Genomic DNA, 9,871 nt, shown 5'->3' with positions numbered 1-9,871 from the left:
TGTAGTATCAAAGCTGGACCGCTTGCATTCAAGGTTTTAAAGTGTACCTATACTCTGAATTTTCACTTTACATAAAAGGGTGGACAACCCTTTTATGTAAGGTAAAAATTCTTTTTTTTTGTTTTTTTTTAAGTGCAACACCCTTTTTTTTTTTTTTTAGATTGAGGCCCAGGTGGTCGAGAATGAATGGGAGCGCAAAGCCTCCTGGGATACCTATGCATCCCGAGAGGCTCTTGGGCGCTCTTTCTACGCATGCCCGAGCATCTCGAGCATGCGCAGATGGAGCCTTTTTGCTCAAGGAGAAAAATTTGCCGATCTCACGCATGTGCAGTGAGATCGGCAAATTGTTTTTCATCATTTTTTTTCAATTTTTTGTCACCTGATCTCGCTCCTCGGTCGGGTGAGGTAGGATGAAGAACCCCGTTGAGAGGACGAAGATAGCTGCACCCAGAGTGATCAGTCTGTCCTGCGAGATTGAAGGTGTGTGTGTTTTTTTTTGTGTTTTGAGTATAGTTCCTTTTAACATAATGTGCAAATGTGCTTGACAAAAAGTACTCCTTCTAGTGCAGTAATAGCTCAAATGGAGTCTTTGAGCATGCATGGCATAGTGTAAGAAAAACTAAAAAAAACTCCTGACAGGCAGGCAGAAGGATCTCTGGCAGAAAAGGATCTCTTCTCTCATGAAACAAAAGTCTGCCAATTCCAGACTTTTTTTTAAACGGACATTAAATGGGATTCTCAGTTTTTTCTAACTTTAGAGTTTTTGCTTTAAGTAATAAATATGGCTTACTAATTCAACAAGGAAAATAGAACTTTAACAAACAGAATTTTTAATATAGTTTTCTCTTTCCCTTGTTCATATCAGTCTTCCTACATATCCTGTAGGCTATTTGGGCCTGATTTATTAAAGCTCCCAAAGGCTGAAAGGATAGACTTTCATTAGTGAAGTTGGGTGATCCAGCAAACCTGGAATGGATCTGGTCCAGGATTCAAAATGTTTGCTAGCAAATAGCAATTAACTTTAAAGAAATCTGTTCCAGGTTTGCTGGATCATCCAGCTTCACTAATGAAAGTGTATCCTCTCCAGTCTTGGAAAACTTTAATAAATCAGGCCCTTTGTTGCAATGTCTATATGTAAGTTCCAGCAGAGGCAGACCATTACAGTTTTACTACAGTAAGGTTACATTCAGATCAGTGTTTTTTGCAAGCAGATTTTAGCTGTTTTTTGGTGAATACCACTTTCACAAAATTAACATTTGACTGAAAAGATCAATTTATTATCGTTTTATTGAAAGACTTACTGTGTACTTATCAGAGCTATGTGATAGCCAGAAGCTGGGTCAGAGAAACATATGCCAAAATAAAACAATTAAAAACATTAGACATAGGGACCGTGTAGCATGGTGTTTCTATATTTTATAGTTGACTCTAATTTTAAAACAGGGATTGACATTTCTTTAAACATTTTCTGCTGGAAATAAATATCTGCTATATGAACACATGCACCTGGAAGATTCACACAAGGGAATGTCATATTCCCTGTTTTAGACATAGAGCCCATAGAGTTCAATGTAAATCGATCAAATTAGAGGTAAATCGAATTTCTCAATGTACTTTATTGGAACTTTTGAAATGATCAAAACCATTATCAACTTGGAAATCACTATGTTGAATTTCACCTACTCATGTCCTTGTGAGAGTTGGGTAGAACTTAGCCGGGTAAGGAAATCAAGTAAAAAGGTCAAAAACTCTGCATGGTCTATGGTGTATGAAATACATACATACTTAATACTTTTGACATACATAATCAGTGAATGTGGCAAAATAAAAACCAATACAACTATAATTTATACCACATGCTTTGATCTTTGTTGTACTCATGGGATATAAACCACAATATGTTCTGTACAGCTGCCTAAAACATAAACCACTAACCCATATTTAATGTGTAAGTAGTGATTAATGCTGTCCAGCTTACAAAAATTATTGATTTAGAATATACACAAATAGATTTTGAGGTAAATTAATTTCAGTGACTGCAGGAAGTTTAGTGGTTGCAGGACTCACAATCTGCTTTCAATTAGATGGCACAGTGGCTCAGAAGGTTAGCACTCTTGCCATTGCAGTGCTAGGTCCCTGGTTCGAAACTCGGCCAGGGCATGGAGTTTGAAGGTTTTCCCTGTGTTTGCCTGGGTTTCCTCCCACATTCCAAAAAACATACAGTTAGGGAATGGCTTCCCCCAAAAATTGACCTTAGATTGTATTATAGACATAAGACTATGGTGGGGACATTGGATTGTGAGCTCCTTTGAGGGACAGCTAGTGACATAACTATGGATTTTGTAAAGCGCTGCATATTATGTAGGTGCTATATAAATACTGTGTGTAATGATAATAATAATAAAAAAAGTGATTCTTGTAGTCCTAAAAGATATGTATTGTCTCTCTGGAGGATACACGAGGCGTGTGGGCTGAATGCACACGAGCTTGGGAAGCTGCTTTAAAATGCCTGGGTCAAAGCTATGAAATAAAACTAAAAGAAAATCAACAATTGTGTACATAAAACAACTCAAGGCACAAGATATTTCCAGACTAATCATACTCATATTACTGAGAGGAACTCTTGGTGGGAGATAGCTAAAAACTTTAAAGCGACCAAGATTGCTGTTAAGAAGCAAACCATGAAGCCCAGATGTTCAGAAACCCTTTACTTATCTCTTGTTTGCTAGCTGTGAGATCCCCTGCGAGTCTGATCTCAGTCCCTCTTCATCCAGGAGTGAACCAATAGCACAGACTGGCTTTTCCAAAGAGCACGGACACATGCTTAGGCAGCATTTACTAGGTGGTGGATTATTGACTTATCTTAGACAAAGGCATCTCATCATGATGCAGTAAAACAAAGCCTGGATCTGTTCAGTGGTAAACCTCTGAACTACCACCCAGAAATGACGCATGGCATGACCAAAAAGATATACAACATCATGCCCAACCCTGCATCTTGAACACTGCAGGCACAAAGGAGCAAATGAGGTTCTAGTAAAAAATCGGAAAAAAATAAATATAAAATCTGACCTCACAGCTGCCTCTGCCCAGCTCCAGAAAAATGGGACAGATAGCCAAGGGGGACATGTTCTTACTTACACATCTTCAGGTCCCTACATCTCCCTGTTCCTGAGAAATTAGGGTACAAAAACATTATTCAGCTACTAGGCTTCAAGGAAGGGAAGCAGACAGATATTTGTAACAGGTCTGCGTGTTTTGATGTGTAGAGGTTTTATGTGGTAATGATGCCATAGTGATGACATTTTAGAGAAAATTGGGATTCAAGGAAAGGAATTAGAAAGTTATGTGTAACTTATTTCAATAGATAGAGTTTTTTATGTTGGAGGTTGGAGGCCACCAGTGTCCCCTACTTACACCGACATTTTTGGTTTCATACATTTCCATATTCCAGTGAAATTGAGGTTCATAGAAGGGAAGCAGACAGGATAGCATAGTATGACAGTTCATCATAGAGATTGTTCTGTAGCAATGTTGGCCTACCATTCTCATATGCTGAGTTACACCAAGCACATAGAATAACTTCACAGGTAAAAGGACACCATGTCTGTCCGAGGGGTTTGGTGAGCACCACCTTCTGCTCAGGTGAAATAAAGTTTGTTGAGCCCCAAAAGTGACTGCTGGAAAAGACAGAGATAGACTTTTTAACACCGACACTTAGCAAGCATACATCCCTAAAATAATAATCCGAATGGTGCAGTAAGGGGAATGGGGAAGGGAGAGAACCAGGCACTGCAAGTTATAGGGACTTCCAGGTTTGTAGCTGGATATGCCTAAAAGTCAAATCATTGTTCTGACAAATGAGGAAACTGTCCTGGGCTACTGCAAGATGAGCTCCAATGGAGCCACAATCAGGGTAGGTGCAAGGACCCACATTTCTGGATATAAATCACCTGTAAAGGATCAGTAAACTCTAGTTAACCAGATTACTTCTACACACAAAGAGCCCACAAGGATTTTGAGCTGGGTTATCAAGTAAGAAAAGGAAAGCCAGGGTAAAGGGTCCTCAACCTTCTACCCACAGATCTCCCCTCCTTCCCACCTCACAACACTCTTCACCCCAATCTCCAGTAAACAGTACCTCATTCCCCTCTGACCCTTCACATGTAGTATCTTCATTCCTGGAAAACTTGCCCAATTCTTACTGCATGTACAACTCACCTTGCCAACTGTTCGCAGCCCACTGACTCACAGCATCTCCATCCCTGACCAATTCACCGTCCTCTCAATCCTGTATACCACGGCAAAGAGATGTGTCTACCACCAACCTCAACCTACTTAACAGTTAAGCCCACTACTCAGCAAAAATCAGAGCTGTTTCCATATTTGCAGCTTTTCAGACTAAAGCTGCGTACACACTTCCAATTTTTATGGTTGGAAATGAACGACAAACGAGCGATGAACGACCGATTGGCCAAAAATCGTTCGTAAAAAAAGTAACCAACGACGCCGACGAACGAGGATAGTCGTTGGAAATGAACGACCGGACCGGCTGATCGGATTGGACGACGATCGTTGACCATCTATCGTGTGTACGGTCGTTCAGTGATCGTCCATGGTCTGAGCATGCGCGATGAACGAACGTTCGCTCACTTCCTGTGGTGCACGTCACTTCCTGTATCGTTCAAACGATCGCATCTATCGTGTGTACAATATCTGCGAACGATCGTGTCGTTATCTGTATGTACAGGATCGGTGCCATACGATCGTTCGCAGATATCGTGCAGGATCGCTCGTCGTTCGTTTACCAACGATATTATTTGAAAGTGTGTACGTAGTTTAAGAATAAGGCTCATTGGAGTGTGAACAAGGATTAGATTATGTTAAAACAGAAGGGTGCTTGAAATCTCCTATATCCTGATAAATGGATTTAATGAGGTAAGGTCCTTAGTCCTTATCAGTAACTTAATAACAACCGTGGGAAGTGGGAACACATATTGTATCTAGCTCAGGAAGCTGAAAAAAATAATTTGGGTATGGGTGGAATTTGGATGGTCTGTCGTGGAAAGGCATAAAACCAGTGCTAGGATAGCAACAAAATGAAAATCACTCTATATATCCAGGCAAATAAATGTACCTACTGTTCCTAAGACCCCAGATTGGCTGTGGTGTTTGGGCTAGCCCAGTGGGATAAACTGGGGTCTTCTATGATTTTCTATGAATTTGTGATAGAGTGATAGATTGAAGTGTGAAGTGCGTGACATAAAAAAAGAAGCACATTAGGTTTTGACTATGATAACTTTGATGACATCCAAGCCTAGTTGATAAGCAGAGGTTGAAACCTAAAAACAACAAGAAAAAAAAAGAACAATATAAACCTTTGTTGCCACATATCTCTGGTTTGCTAGAAGCTTCCCAACGTTCCCCATTTATAATGTAAGGATGATTGAGGGGATAGATGACAAAAGATCTCTTAATCTATGCTACCCAAACAATGCCCCCCGCAAATTGTTATGTTGCTTGGTTAGTTTTATGCTAACAGAAAATTCCCAGAAAGTAATATGATAACTGATTAAACACTAAAAAATACAAATTTCCAGTAACCCTGTCTCCTATTTTAGATTTGAGTAGAATGGGCAAGTAAATCATTACTTTAAATTGCAAATATCATGTAACTTCCTTCTGTCTCCATCTCTCTTAAGGGTTAAAGTACAATGCAAAACCTAATTTATATTAATTAGTATTACAACAGTAATATACTATTACAAATTGTCTCAGAGTTTTTTACTCTATGTACATAGTTAATAACGCTTGAAGAATGATTTGAAAGAATTTGGATGTGTAAACACTGCAGATCTTAAGCTGAATGAACTATTATATGTGATTCCATACAAAATGTTTACTTTTTAAAAAAGCTACTGAAAATAAAGCTTCAGCTAGCTTAAGAAAATTATGTTTTAAAGACTATTTCAATGGAGCATATATCAAAGGACTTCTGTCTTGAAAGGAAACAAAGTGGAAACAATCAGAAGGGGCCCTCAGGTGGTGAAAATTCAGATATACAACCCCAAACAATCCATTCATATCAACACATATTCAGAATTTTTTTTGCAGCTAAAACACAGTTTTGAGAATGAAAATAAGTTCTGGTTAATGTAAATGCGGCACAGCCTTTGGTGTTTGAAGGTTCTCCTAAACTGATGTTGGTTTTTGAATAACATTAGTGTCTAAAAGAAAAGATACTTTCAATCATTTTCAAAGCAAGATACCCCCAAGCTTATCCTGTTCTCAAGTATAGGGTTTGCATTAGGCATTCATCTGAGAAAAGCTTTGTAAATACTTAACATCCTTTTATTACGCCATTTCATTTTTCTTCTGAAAGTTTCTCGTCAGCCAGTTTAACCCTCTGAGAGCTGCTAGGTATTATAGCCAACAAATGAGTTATATTGCTGTTTTCTCCTCATTTTTCTGATCTACTACTTGTATTGTTTAACATTGTAATGTAAAATAGGAACCTACTAATGAACACCCATAATACATTGTATCTAAGCTCTATTTTATTCTTTAATGATGGAAATTAGCAGAAGGTATCTATGTGCATAACTAAAACTCACACGGCTGAATGAGAAAATTCATGCAACAATAGGTAGAACATACAAACTTTTTGCAGATAGTACACTGGGGTTGATCCCCGGGTTGATCCTTACACATTTTTATTGCCAACAATTCATTATTTGGAGTTGAATAATGGGAGTAAATGCAGACATAAAACACTAGAGTTAATGCATGCATTAGACCTGGTTCTAATTTTGTACATCATTTACTGAAAAAGAAAAACAATTTTACAGTTTATTTTAATACATATTAAAGTGCACATTTTATAAAATGAACTGTTCCCTTGCACACCACAAATAAATAACCCTAAAAGAGACATGCATAGACAGAGTGCTTTTTCCAACATGCAAATATAATTGCAAATATAAATTAGTTGACAATTACGGCTAGGCCCACTATACAAAACTTTTATTACAAAGGGGGTACAAGAGGCAGAAAAGGAATATTCAGCATATTCAGGGGCATGATTTAGTAATTTCTACAATAATACCAACATTTCAATTTAAAAAATGTCAAATAACCACACAAGCAGATAATACATATTACCCCAAATAAGTATAAGCCATCTAGCAGAGAAAAAAATACCCCTGAACATATGGCGCGGGGAACCACAGGGGAAAGAGGGGGAGGAGGTCAGGGGCTGGTATGTTTGGTTGGAGGGGCTGGCAATTTGTTGTATATAACTTCCTAAAGCTGTGCCCTGTGCCAATATCCATGTGTGAAACTGTGCCTCCATGATTAAAATCCAGTCAGTAGGTCAGGGACAGTATGAAAAAATGGTTAACATTGGACTGAATAGGTTCATTCATTATTCATTTATGGCAGGTGGTTAGTGATGGCTGCATTGCCATGCATTTTTATTTGTTAGCTAGCTACATGTAGCATCCAGGGGTGGTTTGCTGTTCCAGCTGCCTCCATATATTTTATTTGGGACTCCTTGTCACCCTTTATGCACATGTTTTTAAGCATTTGGAAGTGGTTTCATTAAAAAAAAAAGTTTTAAAGCCACTTGCAAATACTCCAAATGTGCACCTAGCAATTGACATGAGAGCCACTTGCAAATACTCCAAATGTGCACCTAGCAATTGACATGATGGCTTAGGGGTGGTAATTACTGTGGTAAAACACTGCTAGTTTGAACATGCCGTAAGAGAAGAGAGCTAGACAGTGCTGGACATTTTTAAGCTAGGATGTAAGTAGGGATCTTTATGATTTGCAGCAGAATCGAATGCACACTGTGAGAGGCTGATTGTGTGCAGTAAAGTCAGAGTAAGTAAATTAAGTACAGAAGAGGAACCTATACTACTGTAAAAGAATAAGAGCAATATTTAATTGTAGCTTTAGGGACATTATACAAAAATTATAATGTTGCTGAATGTATACTTAATTAAATTATAGTCAAAGATTAGATAGAAATAATGGACAGTCTCTTAGTGTTGAACAAGGCCACATGCTTATAACATTCTACCAGTTCTGCATCCTAATGTGAACCATAGGTATCAAAATGAGTAACCTGTGACCTCACTACAGGAGGTTTTAGAGTCCCAGGAGATCTTGTTAAATCATCGATCTCTAAAATACTTTGATCTGTTCAGTGTAATTTAAATTTAAAAATAAGAACCAATACTACTGACAGACAGCAATTAAGTAAAGGCATTTTATCCTTCTCTCGAGCCCCCCAGAACAAATCTGAAAGCATAGGTCACTATGTGAGTCATTGTCAGGAACACAGCCTGGAGTTGCATCCTAAACCTCTGACGTCCCAGAAGTGGGAGTTTTGACCCATATAAGTATGTATGTTTAGATGGAGAAGATCTACAGTAATCATGACTTCAGGGTGTAATGTTAACACTATTAACACAAAATAAGTCCATAAATCTCCAGGATGAGGCACTTTAACAAATAAGCACAATAATATTGTAAAAAATATGTAAATAAAAATATAGTCTAAGCAGATAATGCTGTGACATCTCAGTAGGGAGCAGATGGTAAGTATAGAATATAAGTCATATATTAGAAATAATATAAATAATATATTTAGAGAAATTAGTTTAATATGCGTAATGGAAATGGTCATATGTAGAGCCATGGACAAGTAATTTGTTTTTGTTGGACAACAGAGAGTAAAGTGTAATTGGGTCTTATTGAGTCCTCTTTTATGAACAAGTTTAGTTGGCAGAAAATGTAGAAGTGGCAGTGTTAGCCAAGATTGCATACTTTAGTTTGAGCTTTTTTTTCAGCTACATATTTTATAAAGTGGTCTTGAGTTTTCCATACCTCTGTATTATTTATACTTCAGTGAAAAAAAGTTTGTGTATAGCTTCCTGTTAACCGAAATAGGGCATAGATCTCAATCTAACACATGACATTTTTCCGATGTAGTTAGTTTGGAATATTTGAGTAGAAACGAACCACATTAAAAAAAATATGATTGCTTCACCACACATTTGCAATAGGACATATGGTACGTGATTGGGCAAAAACCTCCATGGCTTTATCTATGTGACCATATGCATTGTTTGTTGACTTGGAACTTTTACTCAAACCATACAGAGTATGTGAATGCAGTTTATGCATGACTGAGATCATTTTAATTTCCTGTTCTTTACTTTTCTTTTTGTTCACCTCTTAAAACAGACCTATCTGTATATTTTTAACATTTAACATCTGTCTGCGGAGTGTGACATTGGGTGATGTGTGTGGTGTTCATCCTTCTGGCCTGTAGATGTCACTGTTCTAGTTGTTTACTTCTTAAGACAATCTGTATTGGTGTTGTTGTTGGTTCCTGCCCTGCTCTGAAGATACTACAGACACTGCTCATGTATATAAGTGGTGAATCCTGTAATTAAACCTGGTTTAAGTTACCCTGCCTCCTTGATTACCGGACACAACAATGTGAACAGTAGCCGAAAAAAGAATTAGGAAGAAGATGATAGCCACTTCTGCTGTCCAATTTGCAAAGAAGGAAGCTGGGACTGAGTGGGACATACTGGACTACAGAGGGATCGATGGCTTTTTACCAGGAATAGGAATAGTTTTTTTATAATATGTTTATTTATTTTTATGAATGTTCTGCGTTAACCTCCCTAGCGGTTCATTTCTTTCCGGTCCGATATGTCTAAAAGCGGTACATTGTTTTCCATGAAAATTTATTTTACAGTATAATACAATAGTATGAGTATAATAAAGTTTGAAACAAGAAATCATGTAAAAATAATACATTAAATAAATAACAAATCTATATATTTAAAAAAAA

Source organism: Pyxicephalus adspersus, chromosome 4 (assembly GCF_032062135.1).
Source record: "Pyxicephalus adspersus chromosome 4, UCB_Pads_2.0, whole genome shotgun sequence".
Lineage (NCBI taxonomy): Eukaryota > Metazoa > Chordata > Amphibia > Anura > Pyxicephalidae > Pyxicephalus > Pyxicephalus adspersus.
This window is presented reverse-complemented; position numbering follows the sequence as displayed.